Here is a 22,881-nt window from a genome sequence, read left to right as displayed (position 1 = left end):
GAAGCACTTCAGGATTTTGTGGTTTATTTGGTTGTTATTGAGAACATTAAGTATGGCCATTCAAGAGACTGGGAAATGCCTCTAAGTGGAGCGTTTCAGTTAGCAGAGGACTGGCTTTGATTCTCTTAGGGTTCCTGTTTTTCACAGGGTCTAGAAGGTCTGTTATCAGCTCCACATTGGGCAATGAGAGCGTGACCGTGTGCTGGTCACAGTGTGTTAGTCTGACAGGCAGTCTTACAGATGCATGGAGAGCACGAACCCGGAGCCAGACTGCAGGGCTTTGAACTGAAGCTGTGACACTTACTAGCTGTAAGACCTTGAGAAGCTGCTTTAGGTCCTGTGCCTCTATTTTCTCTTGTTTAAAATGGAGGCAATAAGGAGAGGTGGGTATATATAGCTCAGTGGTAGAGTGCATGCTTAGCATTCACGAGGTCCTGGGTCCATTCATTAAAAAAAAAAAGCAGTAATAATATCTACCTTATTGAGTGGCTATGAGGAGTAATTGAGTGACTATACAAAACCCTTAAAACAGTGCCTGTTATGTCTTAAGAGCTGTGAGGCTTGGCTATTATTTTTAAGGGAGGGAAGGGAGAGAAAATGAGAGGTGGAAGGTGGAACAGAGGGTGATGTTCCTGCAACTGAGCTTTGAGATGGAGAGAGACGGAGCCAAGTTGATGCAAGAGGGTGAAGTCAAAACAAAACAAATCAAAGCCAGGGTGGAAGTAGTTTCTATCCATAATAGAGGAGCTGTTCATGACGCTGGGCCTGAGGCAAGTTAAGAGTCTTTCATTTTGCTGATGTTTTGTTTTGGATCCTTTTGCTGTGATAAATCAGAGGCTCAAGTACAACTGTATGCTAAAGTCGACAAGTCCTCCTAGCAAACTATTGAAGCCAGAGATTGTCTTGGGGAACCCCTCCCAGGGAAATCTTAGAACATCACTGTTTTAGTCACTTCAGAGGCTGCCTACTGTTTGGGTTCAGTGCTAGGATGAGTGGTGAGAAACCCGGTCAGTCCTCTGACTACGTTGCCTGCTACCATAATTCCTCTGTATTTTTTCAGCTTCACTATTTTTTAGAGAACTTTGGATGATTTTGAAGCCCAGAATATGTTATTTGATGGTCATTCCTTTTCAGGCATGTAATGTAAATAAATTTAGTGATTTTTTTTAATCATCTAAATGTTTTAATGTTAGCTGTCATCTTTATTGACAACAACTAAGATTATCTTGAGCTTGAAATGCAATTATTGCATGAAGAAAATAGTTGTAATGGAATTTATTTTTGTGAAAAATGCACTAAAAGCAGCACGTACCTTAACTAATTAGATAATAATTTTAAAAGCTTTGAAATGCTCCAGAAATATTTTTCCTCATTCTTTTTCTGTAAGACCGTCAGTAACGTTATTCCACTTTAAGGTGAAAAGTTAAATAACCAAACTGAAGTGACTTCCTATTTCTGATACCTAACCAGTGTTTCAAACACGCCAACAAAATTCCTTTCTTGGATTTTAAAGGACCACACAGAAGGCTAAAATTTCCAAGGTAGCCTTGAATGGTTCAAATTACCTTTGGTTTAAGCATTTTTATACTTGTGATTGACCATTGGCTGTTTCAAGAGCAAAAAGAGCTCCCAGACAGGACTTCAGGCTTTGCTTTGGCACTTGAAACTTTCTCTTATTAGATTTCACCAAGAAACTCTTCCCTTTAGTTAGCTGTCTTTTGTATTATTCTGTGGGGTGACGAATTTTTTAATGTGTCTGCACAAGAGGTCTTCTGGGGCAACTGCTGCTACTGCTGAACATGTGGAAAGACAATTATTCTTTCAATCTGTGAAAACAAATTCCAACAAAAATTTTCAAAAACTTAATTAAAATGAACCTCTCTAGCTCATTCAGATGAAATTGCCATGTGGCTTTCAAAATAGCTCTTCCTGAGAAAATGCTCGTGAAAATAAAAACCAGACGAAGGCAGCTTAGTTTGAGGCTGGATTATGGGGAAATCTGAATGTTGGTTCCTGCATCTCTTACAGAGTAGGTCTCTGAAAGTTCTGACTAATCCCAGATCGTGATTCTAAGTCAGCGATGCTCAACATTTCTGTGCACATTCTAAACACTTTCACTTGATGAATGGATAAATAAAAAAGAAGGTCCACCTTCCAATGATCTCAATTATCCTGTTGGTTCCCTTACAGGGTAAGTATATATTTACTGTTTGAGTTTTCATGCCATTATCTTTCTTGAGTTATAAGAACTTCTGCTTCTATTTGCAAAGCAAAAAAATGTTCTCACTTAAAATGAGAAATTGAATCAATCTCCTAGACCTTTTTCTTCATTAAAAACAAACAAAAAAAAAAGGAGTAACATATGCTTCTGTGTTGTATTTGTTTGCTAGGGCTTTGGTACCAAAGTACCACAGACTGGGTGGCATAACAATGGAAATTTATCCTCTCACAACCCTGGAGGTTAGAAGCTCGAGAGCAAGATGTTGGCAGGGCTGGTTCCTTCTAAGGACTGTGAGGGAGAAATTGTTCCCTGCCTCTCCCCTAGCTTCTGGTGATTGCTGGCAATCTTTGGTATGTCTTTGCTTATAGAAGCATCCTCCCGCTCTCTGCTCTTATCTTCACAAGGTGGTCTCCCTGTGTGCAATGTCGGTGTCCAAGTTTCTTTTTTTTTTTTTCAAGGACACCAGTCATATTGGATTGGTGGCCCACTCTACTCCAGTATGACCTCATCTTAACTAATTATATCTGCAATGACCCTTTTTCCAAATAAGGTCATATTCTGAGGTACTGGGGGTTAGGACTTCAACATATGAATGGGGGGGGGGCGGCATGCAACTCAACCCATAACATGTGAGTGCACTTATTTTAACAGATTACTACGTGGCCTTGCATGAGAGATTTGTCCTCTCTGAACCTAAGTTTCTCCATTTCGTAGGAAGGGTGATTGTTACTGCTCTTACTTTCAGGATGGTAAGTCCCCAGGAAGCCAGGGACTGACTTGTTCTGTTGAATAAGCTGAGAGGGAAGTAGATCCAACTTTACTTCTGTCTGGAACCTGGAAGCAAGGCTGTCTCCTCACCCCATCTCCAGTACTGGTGGTGGAAAGTCCTTTTTTTCATTCAGTTCCAATCCTTGGACTTAGCTACGCTTCATTACCAGCTGAGCAGCAGTTACACACACGGTCCCATCCCCACTGCTAGGATGGCATAGCTCCCACCTCTCACCCTCCCAGTACCTGAGTAGTTACCACTGCAGGTTCTCATATCTGGCTCCATATTCTCCCTCTGATTTAGTGCCACCTTGGCCAACTAATGGCCTCCAGCCTCCTTTTCCCAGGACCTGCCTTGATCTCTCAAGACTAATAAGGGGGTAGAGCTGATGTTCTAGCCTGAGCCTCCACACCACCCCCAGACAATGGATACTTCACTGCACACTCAACAGTTCCTCTTATCCCACATCCTGTTAGATCTGAAACCCTCCAATAACCATATTGTCCAAGCTACACACAATGTGTTCCTAATTCCTAGAATGGAATTCACTGCAATCTGGCTTTTAGAGCAGTACATTTGGATATCCAGTGAACCAACCATAGGAACATTCTGGCAAGGTTTGCCATCACAAGGGGTTACTATCTATCAAAATCTTACAATGTATTTAATGAAACCTAGTGGACTGCATGCTTATAGACAAGCTTTCAGGATCATGAAGACATGGGCTGAGAGGGATGTTTGAAGGAAAAGAAGACTAACTGTGTGCTATAAGGAAAGAAAGTCAATCTAGCGGGAAGAACAGGGTGAAGGTTAATTTCATGTGTCAACTTGGCTAGGCTATGGTGCCCACTCATTTGGTCAAACACTAGTCTACATGAGGCTGTGAAGGTATTTGGTAGATGTGATTAACATTTACAATCAGTTGACTTTAGGTAAAGAAGGTTTTCCTCAATCATGCCTCATCAAATCAGTTGAATCTCTTAAAAGCAAAAACTGAGGTTTCCCAGAAAAGAAGGAATTCTGCCTCAAAACCGTAAACGTGGGAATCCTGCCTGAGTTTCCAGCCTGTCCTTTGGACTTCAGACTTGCCAACCCCCACAATCATGTAAGCCAATTCCTTAAAATAAATCTCTCTCTCTACTTCACTCTGAGTATTGCTTTAATGCTACCTACAGAGAGAGAGAGAAAGAGATTTTGTGTGTGTGTGTGCGTGTGTGTGTGTGTGTCCTATTGGTTCTGTTTCTCTAAATAATATGACTGATATGATCAGATGCATTCTTAGTTGTAGCCAAGAGGACAGAATGAATTTGAAAGAAGAATCTGAGATGAACTAACTGAGAGACTAGAAACCAAATCTTTGGTAATTTTCCACTCTGGGTAGTAGGGAAAGAGAGGAGAAAGATAATGGCATTTGACAATGCCAAATAATCTGCTTCCCACTTGGAAGTTACACCAATAGGGCAAAGTCCTGCAAGATGTTTTTTCAAATCCACATATCTGAGATCCAAAGGTGGAATGGATTCTAAACTTACCTCTACAAATAAATGCTTAGAAAATTCCCCTTGTGGACAGGCTATAAGCATAAGATGGACTTTCCTTCCAACTCTACACAGTTCTTGAAAAGATGCAATAAGTAGGTTATGCTAGCTTCAAAGGCAATGAAATGAATTATGGATGACTCAATGGAGAGAATTGAACAAATAAAAAGGTACATCTTCTGGGCCAAAAAATCAGCTAATTAAATCAAAACTCAAAAGGCAAACACTAGATGAGAGGACTTATTTATTAATAATACAGAAAAGTATTAATAGTCTTAGTATTTAAGGAGGTCATAACATTCACTAAGGACAATTCCAATAGATAAATGGGCAGAGGAATTTTCTACCAGATAACTCTCAAAAAACAGGCTGGCAAATATTTGAAAAAAAAATGTCCAACCCCGTAATTCAAAGAAATGCAAACAGAAGCAACAATGAGATCGCGTCTACCACCTATCAAATTAACAAATATGGGGAAAAAAATGAACCTATTTGCTGATAGGAGTAAATAGCCTATTGGAAAGCAATCTGGCAATATCTAAAGGCTTTAACCTAGTCATTCCTCTTCTCGGAATCTACCTAAAGAAGGCTTGAACCACAAAAATGTTTCACACAGCGTAATTTAAAATAGCAAGAAATCGAAATGTCCTACCAAAGAGGAATGGTTCATTCCTTGAATACGTGTCTATTCACTGGAAGTCTACACAAGGAACTCATAACAGAGACTGCCTTTGGAAAGGGAGCTGGGTGAGGAGTTGAGGGAGAATTACTTTTCACTGTACCATCCTGAAGTTTTTTAAACTTGCCCATGGATTCTGTTAACGTTTTGAATGTGCATGGTGTGTATCTTATATTTCTTTGTATTAGCCCACAGGAACATAGCACAATTGGGGCACATAATGGGTGCTCAAAAATACCTGTTGAACAGAAAATCATGTAATTTGGTGCTCAAAGACCCTGGGAGTAGACGTTAAAATCGGTCACTCTGGGTATTGCTTTAATGCTGACTTGTATATTTTAAGGTATATCAATTATCTTTTATACCATAAGTTACCCAAAAGTTTGCTAATCTGCCAATGAGAAAAACAAGATGATTGATGAAATTTTTTGCTGAAACTCTATATGGAGGGATGCAAAATGCCTTAATTCCTATGTATCCACCTATAATCTTTTCATAGTTAAATTAAATTAAACACCCTTCAGTATCGAGTAGGGAAACATACAGATAATCACAAGGTTTTAATTATTACAAAAAACAAAAATGTAAGTCGGGGAGAGTATAGTTCAGTGGTAGAGCATTTGCTTAGCAGGCACAAGGTCCTGGGTTCAATTCCCAGTACTGACACTTAAAAAAATAAATAATAAACGAAACTAATTATACCTACCTGCCCCCTCCCCTGCAAAAATAAAAATAAAAATAAGACAAACTGGAGGAGGGTATCGCTCAGTGGTAGAGCACATGCTTAGCATGCACGAGGTCCTGGGTTCAATCCCTGGTACCTCTATTAAAAAAAAAAAAGACAAATTTTAAAAAATATAGGGTCTGTTTTGAGCATTTGTAGAAATTATGTTTGTTTTAATACACTTTTTGAGGTGTTTGTAATCTACAGCAATCCTCTTACTCTCCTCTGTATGAGAGACAGGGAACAAGGTCATTACTGTAACAAATTGAACTCACCGGGGAATTTATTTCTTTGGTGCAGCTTCATGAATGAATGACATCAGTTGAGACTGGCACCTGATTTGGTACATGGATTCCTTTCCCTAACAGCTCCCCCGACCCCTACAATAGCCATTTACTTTCCAAATATCATCGTCGGCTGAGGAAATTAGCTGGCAAACTACCAGAAGGAAGTGTATGTCACTAAATGAAATTCCTGAAATGCAGCTTTTGTTTTTTGTTTCTTTTTGCTCTGCCAGCAACTTCAGATTATGAGAAAATGCATCCTCTGCGTTGGCATAGCGGAAGACAGTTCAGGACTGTTCCAGAAGGTACAGCCATTATTTGATACAAAGTACAAAGGGAGGGGAGTAGTGCTGGAGGAAAAGATTGAAAGAACTTTTCAACAAAGGATCTGTTTTTGCTTCTGAAATTCACGGAAGGAGTTGGTTTGATGTTGAATGAAGTCCTATGGGTGAAAGGCCAGCCCAATGTAAAAACGCAGACTTGGAGGCAGATGTGCAAATAAGATGTATTAACAAGAGAGTGAGGAGGACCAAGCTCAAGGGAAAAAGTAGTGAGCCAAGTTCTCCCAACTGGTGGAAGGGGTCTTGGCTGCAGAATTTCTCAATGAAAGGAAACCAACCCACAGATTCTCTGGAATGCAGGTGGGCTAGATGGTGGGAAATCAGAACATTTTATTAAACTGGAGAATAAAGACTGAGATGCTAGTAACCATAGCCTGTGTATCTGGGTCCCAGTGCACCAACTGACAAATTACCAGTTGCCAATTGCCAGCCTGGGGCCAGAAGTCCGGAAAGGCAGCCCAGTCAAATCTCAAGGGTATGCCTTGTCATTGAGGGAGAGGGGACAGTGTGCTGTATTTATTGCGATTTCCATAGTGTTTTCTTTGGTAAGAGGAAGAAGAAAGAGAAAAAAGGAGGAAGAGAAAAGAAAAAAGGAAAAAGACAAAAGATGAAGAAATTCTCGTTTCTCAGAGAATAAAAATGAGCAAAGGGAGGAGGTAGAGGCAGGAGCTAACCTTTATAGATGTCATCTCATTTCATCCTCTCTACAATCCCAAAGCAGGATTAATTTAGTCCCATTTTACAGATGAAGGAGGCACAAGGCTGTGCAGCTTTTAAGGCGTAGAGCCGACCTGGAACCTGACTACAATAATTCCCCTCTTTCTGTTCTGCACATGGAAACGTTCAACAGTCAGCAAAGAGGACACCCGTTTAGCCATGGTTCAGTCAATCAGTGTACACGTGTAAAGGGAAATCAGCATGTGAGACGTTACTTGCAGAATTGTTGCTGTAATGTGAAGTTAAATTTCACCTTTGGGAAAGAAGTAATGAAGGGCACGGAAAGGCCTTTAACTCCTTTACATCAATCCTGAGCACATAGAAATGGAAATTACAACCAGTTACAATGACTCGCTAAAAGACCTGGCCTTGGAAAAAAAGAAAGAAAGAAACCTCGATTAGTTTGTCCTGGAAATAAAAAGCTGGAAAGAGATGTAGTGTTCTGTGATACAAAAACTGGACTGCAGAGACTTGCTGGTAATTTAAATCATCACCCTCTTCCCCCCCTAAAAGGAGGGATGGTAAAACCTTGGGGTGTTTACAACTACAGAGATGCATTAAAAACATTTAACTTGGAATTCTCTGTTCTGACTCCCTTAGAACATCACATATCTCTTAAAATTGATGAATTGACTTAATGTGGCCTTGTCTAAAAGCAGAGATTTACGGGTTGAGTTCCTTTTTTTGGGGGGGAGTGGTGGTTGAGTTCTTTCTTTGTTGGTGCTGATGTTACATCAGACCCAGAAGGAGCCAAGACAGGTTCCAATGTGGTGCCAAGTCCCTCATTTCACAGAGGACAGTACCATGGTTCCAGACTCTGCTGGGTGCCTAGTGTCATTTCAAACCCTTTGCTGTCCTAAGACTCTTCAATCAGGCATCATTCACCCAGTCCTGTAACTACTTATCCTCTAGCTCCAGGGGAGGGTAGTCAGGGATGCAGCTGTGGTCCCCCCACAGCTGTGACTAAGGGCCCTAACTTGTGGTTTTAAGCTGCATACTTTGTCCTTGTCTTGGCCTCTTTCCTAGCTCCTGTCCCTGCATCTTATTAAAAGGGAAAAATATAGTGTCCCCTTAACTGACTATGGTAGAAATGAGACAAAACCACCATCATAACACAAATGAATGAATTACTCTTTATTAGTTATTTTTAGTTGTGGTAAAATACACATCACATAAAATTTACCACTTTAACTGTCTTAAAATGTACAGTGCAACCATCACCACCATCCATCTCCAAAAAATCTTGCAAAACTGAAACTCTGTACCTATTAAATAAAAACTGCCCATCCCCCTTTCCCTCCAGCCCCTGGCAACCACCATGCTACCTTCTGACTTCAGGTATTTTATTCCTCTAGATACTCCGTATAAGTGGAATTGCATAGTATTTGTCCTCTTGTGACTATTTCACGTAGCATAGTGTCCTCACGGTCCATCTATGTTGTAGCCTGTGTCAAACTATCCTACCTTTTTAAGGCTGAGACCACATTTCATCCTTTTAACCACTGATGGATGATTGGGTTGCTTCTTCTTTTTTTTTTTTTTTTTGGCTGTTGAACTGATTTTTTAAAATCTTGCATTTGATTCAAAATTTTAAAGAAACTTTCAAAGTACTTTTCCATATATGATCTTGCTTTATTCTATTTATCTTCATTGTAGTTAGGGATAAATGCATAGGGCTATGAGTTTATGAGTTTTGAAAGGACAATCAATCACAAAAGGTGGAGAACAACCACCCAAAGTATCACACTGCAACCAGTCCACGGAGAGGCCTTAGCAAAGTCACCCAGGGTGAAGAGGCTCTCACCATCTTGGGTGTCGGGTTGCCCTTGGCACAGTGGAGAAGTCCAATGCCAGGTTGGAGCAGGCAGGAGAAGGAAGGGCTTGCTCTAGACCCTGGCATTTGTAATCTGCTGCCCTGTCATTTAATTGTATGCAAAAATATATATATACTAGGTTTGACGTTGTTGTAACATAAATAAGGTCAGAACACAAAGAAGATCAACTCTCTTGCAATTTGTTTGTTAAACCTGACATTTGCATAGTGCAGGATGAGGGAGATTTTTCACCATGGTTATCCCCATCAGATGGAAGATTCCACAGAGCTAATAAAAAGAGAAAGCAGCTGAAGAATATGACAAGTAACTGATGAGCTCACCAACATTCATTCAGTCATTCAACAAACATTTAAAAGGATGTGGTAGTTTCTGCCCTTTCTTGTGGGTTTTCTGACTTGGTCTTTGCAAAAGCCCTCTGCGGCTGGCCTGTTTAGTCACATCTTACAGGGTTTGTACCAGGCACAGTGCTGAGGGCTGCTCATGTGCTGTGATTTACAGGCAGGGGGGCCTGGCCTGGCTCCACCATTACCAGCTGGGCCACCTGCAGAAGTGGCTTCACTAACCTGAGTTTCAGCTTCCACATTTCTAAATGAGGTCAATAATAAAGTCCACCTCCTAACGCTGTTACAAGGATGGGATGAGATAAAGCGTGCAAGCCATTTCATCCAGTGCCTGGCAGACAGCCAGCATGCAACATAGTCATCATTGTTACATAGATGCATATATATACATTCATCTCCATTTACCTACCCAACATATACATATACATATATATAATTTATATACATATGTAATTTATATATATTTATATATAAATTTATATATCCCATGAGGTATATATCTTTTTTTTTTCTATTTTACTTTTTTTTAATTGAAGTATAGTCGATTTGCAATGTTGTATTAATTTCTGGTATACAGCACAGTGATTCATTTACACATATATGTTCCTTTTCCCTTTCTTTTTCATTAAAGACCATTACAAGGTATTGCATATAGTTTCCTGTGCTATACAGTAGGACTTTGCTGTTTATTAGAGGTATATGTTCTTTATTTTATTTTATTTTATTTTTTAACATCTTTATTTATTTCTGTCACTCCCTCAAGAGGTGCAAATTTCAAATTTCCAATTTATCCCTTTCAGTTCCCTTTACCCCTTGGTAACCATAAGTTTATTCTCTATGTCTGTGAGTCTGTTTCTGTTTTGTGGATAAGCTCATTTGTGTCACTTTTTTTAGATTCCACATATAAGTGATATCATATGGTATTTGTCTTTCTCCTTCTGACTTACTTCACTTAGAATGACTATCAGAGTTTTATATTCTTAATATGCCCATTTAATGAATGAAAGTAGAGCATCTCAGAGAGATTAAATAACTGTCCAAGGTCTTGTGTGTCAGGAGTAAATAACAGGGGTGGGGTTCAAATCCTAGATCTCTTCCATTTGACAGTGGTGGATCCCCTGACCCGGGAAGTCTGTGATGACACCTGCGCTCCATGTGGAGTCCTGGGGTAGCTGCCTGTGGCAGTCCTGACCATGGCAGGGGGAGGTCAACAGGTGTGCTCAGTGCTGGGAGCTGGTCTGGGCCCCAGCAGCATCCTTACCATGTGGCAGCTGCTGCCTGGGTACACAACATCCACACCCCAGCTCTCCATCTGACCTGCACTCATTTGCAAGCCCTGAGACTCTTTTCCTGTGTCTTCACACCCCTCCCTCCTGGCCCATTCTTCTCATCTCTCTCACCCTCCCTTTGCCTTCCCAAAGCCACATTCTCCCTCTCCATTTTCCTCTAACCTTTTTTCTCACCTCCCTCCCTCCTAGCCTAATTTGGAATGGATCTAAATTATTCTGTGCTCATTAAACAAGGCGTTAAGTTTCCTGTCTGAAGTTTTCAAAGCAAATGAGTTGAATATTTAAACCAGGCTTTTAAAAAGCCTCAGATATCAGTGGCTTGGAGAGATAGAAGAATATATTATAAGGAAAGCAAATCCAGCAAAATGTTAATTGCAGAATCTAAGTGGTAGATAGATGGGTGCTCGCTGCGTAATTCTTTCAACATCTCTTTTATGTTTGGAAATTTTCACAATAAAATGTCGATGGCGAGGGAGTCAATGGCTTTCTATGTGTCCATTTCAGCGAATTTTTGTGGTGAAGAGGACAGGAACGGTAGCCTCAATATGAAAAGGTTTCTCCCCTATCCTGGCAGAATGTATTTTGGGGGTGGGGGTGGGGAATGGGTGTTCTCTGTGTTGGCGTCTCCTTTGGGAGGAAAATCACTGAGGGGCTCACCGGGGGGCTGGCAGTCAAGCGAGGCATCTTCAAACAAAGCCGGGCAGTAGCAGACATTGAGCTGTCGGCCTTTCTGGGAGGAACCACTAGCCTTACCAAAAGCTCTGATTTCAGCGAAGAGAATATGGGAACCGAGCTGAATCAAGGTGCCCAGGTGTTCTCACAAGAGGAGCCGCCGTAGGTAGGAGATCTGCAGAGAACCCCATCCCATTGGTCCCCTCTCTCTTGGCCCCATTGCCCTGGCTCACAAGGAGTGCCTCTCGCTGCATGAGTCACAGCCCAGTCCTGGAACTGAAGGTTCTGCTGGCAAAGATGACAGTGGCATACTGGCCAGGCACATTTGGGAAAAGTTGTGGTGTGTTTCCATTGCTGCTGCTGCTCCCGGACATCAGCGATCAGCTAGTTGAGCTGCCGTCTGCATGCTTTTCCTGAGCTGTACCTCCGTGTAGCCCTGTGAATTCTCTTCTGACTGCAGCCCTATAGAGGAAACTCCGGCAGTAATATATGCCTTGCTGGCTGGGGGAGGGCATGCCATCCACACCCCTCTCCCCGTACGGGTGACATTAAAGATCTTAGAGGGGTCTACACGGCACTGCAACAACACGCCAGCAGACGCACAGTGCTGGCTTGACAGAGCTTCTGATCAGAAGCAGCCCAAACGCTATCAGAGGGGACTGACTGGTTGAATAAATTACGCCACAGCCCTAAGAAGGGAATCTATGCAGCCTCTTTAAAAAGGCAAGAGAGTTGGGGGGAGGGTACAGCTCAATGGTAAAGTGCATGCACAAGGTCCTGGGTTCAACACCCAGTACCTCCATTAAATAAATAAATAAACCGAATTACACCCCACCACCACCAAAAAAGGACAAGACAGTGCTTTAGGTATTGACAGGAAATAATTTCCAAGCTACATTGAGCATTACAAATAAAAAGGAAGATACAGAACACTGTGTATATAGTATGTGCCCATTTGTGTGGTTAAAAATATGTCCCTCTGTGGTTATATATGCAAGAATATCTTTGGCTGTAAGTACAAGAAAGGTTAGCTCAGGGTGTGGGGACAGGAGCAAGGGTAAAATGAAGACTGACATTCACTAGATAAAATATGCTTTTTGTGTTGACTTTTTATCACGTGTGTATCTTCTATTAAAAATATATTACTTACATAGAAAAAGTAGAAACAAAACCAGACTCTCAAGGCATCAGAACCATAGTATTCAGGCTGCTCAAACTCCCTTTTCTCATGTGAGTCCCAGGTAATGAATTCAACACTGCAGCTGGAGAGCTGGAGACCAGGTCACAACACAGCAGGGACCTGTGGGCAACAGGCAACCAAGTATCTACTCTGGGAGCCCCATCCCCACCCGACCTGTGCCCCAGGGCACATTCCCTTGGCCATTTGCATCTCTAATTTCTGATTTCCAGGCAAATGATTTGGTGAGAGGGGAGGAAGTGAAAGGGGAAAATCAGTAAGGCTGGGGTTGGGAGTGGAAGTTGTGGCCATGTCAGGTGTTTCCAGGTGGGCCTTTGGCAAGATTCTCAGAGGTTAGTAGAGCTGTGGTCTCTCACACTCCCTAGGGCTCTGACTCCTGGGGACAATTGGCCCCAGATTTTGATGCCAAGCTGCCTAGGTTTACCCTCCTGACTCTGTCACTGACTGGCTGTGGGACTTGCGACATGATACCTTTTCTAAGCTTCAGTGTTTCGTTCAAAAAGTAGGAAGGAGGGTGGGGATGGAGGGTGAAAAATGCTGCTAAAGATGTCCAAAGGTCGTTGTTAAAATTAAGCTTTCCATAAATGTTGCCCAGCTGAGATTCTGGAGCCAGACTGCCTGGATTTAAATCATAGCTATGCCATTTCCAAGTTGCGTGACTTTGGGAAGTTTATTTAATCTCTGTACCTCAGTTGACTCATCTGTAAAATAGGCAGAATAATCATACCTACCTAGCTCATAGGACTTTCCTGAAGTATAAATAAGTTAACCCTTGCAAAATGCTTAGAATAGAGCCTGGTATGTAGCAATTTTTGAGCTGATAAGGTCTTACCCCAAGCTTTCATTTTTAATAATGAGGAACTGTGGTCCAGAGACGGACTTTCCAAGAGGGCACTGATCAGTGACAGAGTCAGGAGCAAAACCCAGTCTCCCAACTCCTAATCTAGACTATTTTCCACTGTTTACTTTAGGCCAAAATATCTTCTTACTTTCTGGTATAAAATTAGAAAGAAGTGAGGAGAAATCTGTTTTAGATCTAATAAAACAATATTGGGTTCAAATTCAGTGTGTGGCCACAGCCAAAATTTCTTGAGCTCTCTAAACCTCTTCCTTAAGAATAGGATGAGGATTGACACAACATTGTAAACTGAATATACTTCAATTAAAAAAAAAAAAAAAGAATAGGATGAAGATAATAACATGTGCCTCATAGTGGTGTTGAGGTAAGTGAGCTTCTACATGTAAAATGCTTGGCACATAGCATTTCTCAAAAAAAAAAAAAAGTTAATACCAGTTAGCAGCAGGTGATGGTGTTGTTAGGATCCAGAGTAACTGACTGGGTAACTGACTTTTATTCCTCACTCTTCCAGGGGCTTGCAAACTAATTTGACAAATGCCAATGTGGATAATTATTAACTGTATAGATTCATTTGGGTAGCAATTATTTTTAAAACAAATTGGAAATGTCAGCACAAGCTCGCTAATATCAGGGGCAGGGATAAGTTGGTTTTTATGAAATGAGATGATGAAATAGTATGGTAAATATGGTTGGTTTCTAAGTTGGGTTATAATATTTCTGATCAAAAGTACATGTGGCATCATCCAGAAAGTGCAAATTAACATCACAATGAGAAACAACCCCACACCCACTAGAAAGGCTAGAATTTGAAAGACTTTGACAATAGATACCAAGTGTCCGTAAAGAGGGAACCCATACTTAAAAAAAAACAACTCTCACGGTTTCTGTGGATCATAAATGGAGACAGGGTGCCATTGGCTCCACCATGTCTGGGCACGGCTGGAAGACTGAAGGCCAGGCAGGAACACATGAGGGCTGATTCACTCACACATCTGGTAGATGATGCTGATGTGGGCTGGGGGCTATTGTCTGGAATACCCACACCTGGCTTCTCCATGTGGCCTGGGCTGCTGCACAACATGGTGCCTGGGTTCCCAGGGCAAGCCTTCTGAGAAAGGAGAGGGAGGAAGGGGGAGAGCGAGAGACGGAGTTGCCTGAAAACAGGGATCACATCTTACCCATTTTTTTATACCTTCACAACAGTTTCAACCCGATAAGCACTTTGTAATTTAACAAGTGATTTTTTTCAAAATGTTTGCCTGTGTTATGGTTAATTAAATGTGTCAACTTGGCTGGCCCATGGCGCCCCTATATGTGCTCATTATTCTGGTGTTTCTGTGAGGATATTTTTGGATGAGATTAACATTTAAAGCAGTGAAGTTTGAGTAAAGCAGATTGCCCTCCATAATGTGGGTGGGCCTCGTCCAATCAGTTGAAGGCCTGAATAGAACAAAGACTGACCTCCCCTGAGCAAGACGGAATTCTGCCAGCTGACCTGCCTTTGGACTTGAACTGTAACACTGGCTTTTCCTGGCCTCCAGCCTATCAATTCACCCTGCAGATTTTGGACTTGACAACCTCCATAATCACATGAACCAATTCATTTAAATCAATCAATCAGTTAATCTCTACACACACACACACACACACACACACACACACACACACACACACACACACACATCCTATTGGTTCTATTTCTCTAGAGATTCCTAACTAATACAACCTGGCTTCCTGGTATCACCAAAACCATGAGCTTCTTGACCAGAAGGTTTTGCTCTTGGCTCATAACTGCAAATGAGATTTTCATGTAAAATATTTCCTGTGCTACTTCTTAGTAGTAGACAGTGAGCCCCTGATACACAGCATTTACACAGCGGCTGCAAAAACCTTGTAACGAGGTGGCAGTTCTCAGTGGTTTTGGGAGGAGGACGTGAGCAGGAGCCATTACACGGCCCATCAGTAATCTGTTGCAAAGAAGCTGTGCTCATCAGCGCAGAAGTAAATCTTTCATTACTGGAAAATGTGAATCAACTCATGTGAAACAGGGTTCTGTCAGCTTGTAAAACTTAATTATGTTTTTAACTCCATAAATTCGACCAAGTAAAGACGTTTGAAAAAAATACCTAACTTCCAGTTGGAACCGGCAGAGAATTCATGGCAAGAATGTAAAACGGGTACCATATGTTCAGAAATTATCTGCATTTTAATTGTTCTCTTTAACCCTGTCTTCCAGCAAGGATGTCAGCTTGAAATAAGTTGCCCCATTTCCTCTTAGACAACAAACCCTGGATGATTCTTAACTTTCAGAAGAACTTCCCCCAAAGAAGGGAAACTAGAATGGGGAGAAAAATCAGTACGGGGCTTAAGTTTTTCACTCTTGGGGAGTTAAGAAAAACACTGCAGCGTGAGGACAAAAGCTCCCTTGTTTAAGCGTTTCCCCAGCTGCACTTCAACTAAATATATCCTGGGCAGAGTGTTTTCATTTCTCCACCCCTCTCCTGGAGCCAATCACAGGGTGACAAACAGCTCAGAGGCCCCATGGGACTGACTCTGCGGAGGTAGTGTCTTGGTTACCGGCTTGGCCTTCCTGCCCAGCACAGGCTACCCCCTGCACCGCCCTGCTCCCCTCCTCCCTGGGAGGCTGCAGGGAGCCCAGGACAGGCGGCTGCGGGCTCTGCTGGGAGAGGAGGCCTGCAGGGGTTAACTCATCAGCCTGTCTGGAATTCATGCACCACCTGGGCTGGCGGCATGAATGACTTATTGTTTCCCCTCTGAACGGTCTGAGAAGGGCTTCTCTGGTGTCAATAACCGAAGCAAAGTAAAATTGGTTTTTTTTTGCCTTTCCACATAACCAGCTTTCTAAAACTGAGTATAGAGCTGGGAATTGGCGGCGATGGTAGCCAAGGTTACTGCTCTGAGTTGGTCTTCGGGGACAAAGGATTTAAATTTACTGTCCACAAACAGAAAGGAGGCCTAAAGCCAGGGGTCCTCTGATTTACAGCATGTGTGACGGTCCTATAAAATGAAGCAAACTTAGTTTAGACCTCTTACCTGCCTAACCCTGCGGCCTGGCTGGATACAATATGAGATTTTACGTTATCCATGATTTGTATAAATGGAAATTTTGACCGATCATTTCCCGTGGCTAAATTTAAGACTCGTAGTCTCACACCCCTAGTCCTAAAGCAGCATATTAATAATCGTGCCCCACCTCACATCCTTGTGTATGGTGCCCTTCCTCGTTGTCAGCGAGTTTTACTCTCCTTGGGAAACTGGATTGGAGGTTTTTCCTAGACTGTGGGATCTCGTACCTTTCATGAGACATCTCAGTCCAAAAGCTGGAGAGGAAGGCCAGACGTGTGTCGTCGATAACACATTTTGAACTCTTGTTGCTTTGGACTCTTTCTTCTACTTATTATATTTTTAGGTATTTGAAGGAAAATATTCAAAAAAGGAAAATGTCAAAAAAAAAAAAAAAAAAGAGAGAGAGAGAGAGAGATATAGAAAGGAAAGGAAAAAGTCCTGTGTAGATTCAGGACCCGGGTTCTAACTCAGTCTGGGAGGCTGGCAAGCAGGAGGGTTTTCCTCATCAAATTAAGTAACAGCCCTGAATAGATTTCGAGTTATTTTGACTTGGAATAAGGCTGATGACAGTTGATACTGCAGAAGAGAGGAGACGCATGGGATGCGGAGATGAAAGGGGGTGTTAATAAAGCAGCAGTAGATGCCTTTGTTTTCATTGTTATCAATTAGTTCATGTATCCTTTAAATTTCTGCAGTAATAGGAGACCGATTTGGCTTTGGCTGGTTTCTGGTGATATATGGGGCCACTCTATCCCGCGGGTGGAAATTCATGTTGATTCTGAATTAGAAAGAATCAAAATAACAAAAAATATTTTCCTCTCTTTCAAACCTATAATTGCTGTAATTTAGCAAATTGAGCATCTTTCTTTGATTGCTAATATCCTTAAAGTCAGGTATCAAAATATTTGCATTACTCTTTTTGAAGCTAATGAAAACCTGCAAAGATTAAGTATTTCTCCATTTTTGCAGGCAGGACACAACTAATGCAGCATGCTTCAAGAAATGGCAATAATCAAGGCTTCCTTTTCTCACACTGAACCACAGCTAAATGGGTGGTTCTCTGCGGGGGAAGGTACAGCTCAGTGGTAGAGGGGGTGCTATGCACAAGGTCCTGGGTTCAATCCCTAATACCTCCATTAACAAGTAAATAAATAAATCTAATTACCTCCCCCTAAAAAAAAAGTGTAGTTCTCTGAGCCTGTTTTATATCATATACAATTAATCTATTTACCAACGAGCTTCCTTAGCTACCAAAGATTTTATGGTCCCTGTACCAACAGTATAATCAGGCATAGCTGTTGAAATATCTGGAGGACGGCGACTTCAGACAGCAGAACAGACACAAGCCTACTACGTGCTGTGTGGTTTGGTTCTTCTGGCAGACTGGAATGTAGATTTCTGGGAAGCTTCTAAGCTTGGAGAAAGCAGAGTTACTTCTATTTTCTCGTTTGTACAGCCACCTTCTCCATCCTTACTGAGTCTTTTAATAAAAACTCAAGTTTCAGGACTCCAAATTTGCCTTAGTTCCTTTCTCGTGGATGGTGGGTTCATTCCATTTTTCTCAACTCCAAAGTAAACACAATTTGCATAGCTGATTAGTTTTTTTCCCCCATGCACAGACCTCGTTCGCCATGAGTTTAATAGATGTAAAATGATCTGATGCACTCTTTCCCTTGAGAACCGTATTGTATACCCTTGACTTGTTTGTAAGTGGACCTAACAGGAAAAGTGGGGGTTCTTAAGGACCAGGTATGTCAGAATCGACGGTGAGGCTTGTCCTAACTGATCCCACCCCCAACCACTGCCCTAATAATTCTCCACATTTGGAAATGTCTAATAGGGCCAAGCAAAACAATAATTCAATGACTTTAAAATGCCTGGCAAGGAGAAGGGGACAGATGACTTGAATTATATATCATGATTCACAGCAGGTTTAGAACGGAAAGGAACATTTTGTCTTGACTTCATATGGTCTTTCCATACTCACTAATGCCATTACAGGACGGCAAACACTCCAGGTGTTCAGAAAGATACTCTATTCCATTAAACCGGATGAGATTCTGGTTCAAATAATGTAACTCTAAGCTATGAGAATTTAGATAGAAATAATAATTTTACATCTTTCCTGGAAAATAAAATCTCTAGTAAATGAATCCCTGGAATGAAAAGCATTTCTAACTTCTTAAATATGGATTTGTTATCTTGGTATGTTTTTTAATTTTTTTTATTTTTTATTTTATTATTTTTTAACACTTTTTTTTATTGAGTTACAGTCATTTTACAATGTTGTGTCAAAGTTATCTTGGTATGTTTTACGTGAGACAAAACAAGAATACCCTTCTACTCTGTACATGCTCCATACCTCTCATCTCACTGGCGTTGGAGGAGAAAAGACAGTATTTATTTTATTTTTATTTATAATATTGTATGAATTTCATGTGTACAAGATAGTGATTTACAATTTTTAAAGGTTATACTCCATTTATAGTTATTACAAGATATTGGCTATATTCCCTATGTTGTACAACATATTCTTGTAGCTTACTTATTTTACTTATTTTATACATAGTGGTATGTACCTCTTAATCCCCCATCCCTATCTGGTCCCTCCCCTCTTCCCTCTCCCCACTGGTAACCATTAGTTTTCTATATCTGTAAATCTGTTTCTTTTTTGTTATATTCACTGGTTTTATTTTTTTAGATTCCACCTATAAGTGATATCATACAGTATCTGTCTTCTTCTGTCTGATTTATTTCACTAAGTGTAATACCCTCCAAGTCTATCCATGTTCTTGCAAATGGCAAATTTTCATTCTTTTTTATAGCTCAGTAATATTCCATTGTGTGTGTGTGTGTGTGTGTGTGTACATACATCTTTTTTCTCCATCTGTTGATGAACACTTACGTTGCTTCCATATCTTGGCTATTGTAAATAATGCTGCTGTGAACATTGGGGTGCATGTATCTTTTCAAAGATAGTATTTATTTAGATGCTCATTTTGATATGCAACAGGACTAACCATTTCCTCTTGTTTGCAAGTTTTACAAAATAGCTCTCAGTTCTATTCATCAAACATTGTCTATCATATATAAGATTATATATATAAAATGATATATATATATACACATATATAATCACCCACATAAAGTGAAATTTTTTTGTTCTGTGCATTCTATGCCTATTGCATCATTAAGGACAAAGGGCATATATATAAACTTATCTCACTGGTTTTTGATAAGGTAGTTGCCATAGGAACTGAGCACCACATGCACACCCAACCAAAACACAGCAAATGGCAGAAAAGATGTTCAGGATGAAATTGAAGGATGGGCTAAAGGTGGTAAACTGGGAAGTCGAAGCAGCTGGATTTAAAAGTTTAGAATCTTAACCATTTGCTGAACGTTTCTTTTCTTCCTTCTTTCCTCCTTTCCTCCAACTGATTTTGAGTATCTATCCTAAGGGTCAAAACCTCAAATATCTACAGGGGCCAACAAGATAACATAAATAAGCAAAGCAGGTGCCTAATAAACACAGAGGCAACTCTTCATCCCACCAAGAAATGGGCTCTCTCCCATTATTCTGGAAAGACACTTTAGTCTTGTTCTCTTTTGGTGCTGAGAGAGAGTTTCCTCCAGGAAAGTACCAGTGCACACTCAGAATAAATGACACATCATACTGGGCCTCATGAGGAAGCAACAGGGAGTGGCAAAGCCTGCAGAAAAGTGACGAGCCCGTGTGCCATCTAACGTAGCCCATCTCTGCATCAGGCACCTGCTGCCCTGTGGAAGCAGGCCCAGGGTGGCCATATCTGATTCTTTAATAGAAGTCAAATACCATGATTTGTACACGAATCTGGATTTAAAATGTGACCTGAAATTTAAAAACAAAAAATTGAGAAACAGCCAAACATAATAGTTTGGTGGGCTGGATTAGGCCTGTCAGTCACCAGTATGAGATCTCAGACCTACTCATTAGGCACCCTGCTATGAGGTGCTGGGAATACAGGGATTTAAAAACAATAACAGCAACAGCTTTGCTCTCTCGAAGTTTATGGCCTAGTCCATCATACATGAGTACACACACCTAGGTACCAAGCGGTCTGGCAGCCCAGGGGAGACCCAATCAGAGGAAGGTGAGTGAATAGGGAAGAGGGTCAGGGAAGAATTCCAGAAAGAGGGTCTAGCTAAGCTGTCTTGCTAGTTGAGTCAAACAAGCAGACATGGTGGAGGAAGGTGGTACAGGCTGAGGTGTCAGCACATGCGAAGGTGCAGAGGCCACAAGCAGCCAGAGCCTTGAGCTAAGAAGCTAACATCGGTGTTTGAGACTCAGGGGGTCAGTGGAGGGAAGAGGTCCTCCCAGTCAGGCATCTCCAGGAGGACCAAAGACTGAAGCCTGAACTCAAAGGAACGTGAAAGCCAGTTGTCCGTTTGGCAGTTCTTGGACACATTCTCACAGCTGGTGCAGCACACAAATTCACTCAGCATCTGCTAGGAATTAGCTGTCATTTCAAAGAAGCCAGGAAGTAGAAATTTGAATCAGAATAGAAAACTCAAAAACAAAAACAAACAAACAAAAAACAGAATACAAAACTCAATCCTCCATATTTGGTAATACACTTCCCGCTTCCTGATATTTAACTCATTATTATGTCTGTGAAGGGGATGGGCCAGTGAGGTGCACATTTGAATGCAAGCTGATTCTTTGATTGGAAGAAGTGGCCTGAGTTGTCTCTGTATCCTGTGTCAGGGTAAATATAAATCTAAATAAGTAAGTAAATAAATAAGTCTCCCTAGTACTGAAAAGGAGAGACTCCCCTTGCCTCAACCCTGTTTCTTCAGCATTTACATTAGAAATTTTGTGATTGTAAATTCTTTCTCTGCCCCTTTGAGAATTATGCAAACCTTTTTAAACGCTAAAGAAGCCATTTGCCAGCTTTACAACCCAGGGATGTCTTTCTCAATGACCTGGGAGCCATCTCTTTGAAATGCAATCCCCAAGGAAGATAATGTCCCTATTTCTTCTCTGTGGAAAGATTACACTCCGTGGGAGAGTAGGAGTCTAACTTCAGTTGGTGCCTATTTCCAACTAGCAAACCTGCCTCCTGTGGTAAAAAAATATAAGGTGATTTTTCCTTTGGATCAACTAATTAGCTGACACAGATAGCAGCTACTAAATTACCAAGGTGAATTTAGGATGAACTGTATGTGACAAATGGTGCTGTCAAGTCCTCCTACCTAAGGACTAGCTAGTGTTGATCGGGAGAACAGGTAGTAATAGGGTATATCCCCTTAGCTACGTATAAGTGAAATTTCTGTTTTTGCAATCTTTCGGTGGATTGCCTGTGATGAACATCTTATTTTGGTTTAATGTTTATTCAATAATAAAATGGTTTTCTTTCTCGTCTACTTTCGGGGAGAGTTTTTGGGGGTTGGCAGGAGATTTTGTTTTTAATTATATTCCCCCAACATCTGCCACCAAGGTTGGCCGGGTTTGGGTCTTTCAGCTCAGGATATGGTAAGCATCTAAGTGCCCTGACTCATACAAATGTGAAACGTCTATTCATGGCAAGGCAGAATATTTTTCAGGGAAAGAGACTTTCACACTCTCCCTGAAAGTGCCGCAGTTAGAAGACATCAAGTACTCTCTGCAGTATTCACAGACAGCTCTACGGCACAATGGCAGGCTAACACAGACTCTCCTCAGACTGTCTGGGTTTGAAACTCCGTTCCACCATTTACTAGCTGTGGTGTTTCAGGCACTTAACCTCCTAGCGCCTTGGTTTATCTGTAAACCACAGATAAAAGTGGTGGTACCTCTTTCATAGCACAGTGCTTTGCAGAGTATAAATCCTCAATAGTTAATCAGAATTATTCAGCAACATTGTTTGATAATTTGTAAATATGCATAAACACTTCTGGGATACAAAGATGGATAAAACATAGTTACTTAATCCCCAGAGGAATTTACATTCTTGTAATAATTACAATGGTGCCATGAATTGGGGCATAAACTAACTTCTTACGAAAAAGAAAAACAGAAAAATCCACAGGTAGTTTTAAAGGGGGAGGGGACACGGCCACGGGCTATTACCCTAATTGAGCTCCACATAATTATACGGTCTTTATGGTTAAGCGTCATATTCCAGTTTAAAGGTAAGAAGACTTCTTCCTGAGCTAGTTTAACAGGAAAAACCAGACTTCTTACCAAAAGAAAGAAATGTATCACCAACTAAGAAGCCAAAAGCCCTGCAGCAGAAAGGCTGAGACCAAGGCTTACAGGCTGTAAGGCACTCCCTGATCTTTCTCCTATCCAGACAACCTAAAAGG

The sequence above is a fragment of the Camelus ferus genome, chromosome 27 (assembly GCF_009834535.1).
Source record: "Camelus ferus isolate YT-003-E chromosome 27, BCGSAC_Cfer_1.0, whole genome shotgun sequence".
NCBI lineage: Eukaryota > Metazoa > Chordata > Mammalia > Artiodactyla > Camelidae > Camelus > Camelus ferus.
The sequence above is the reverse complement of the archived record's forward strand: the minus strand, read 5'-3'. Positions refer to the sequence as shown.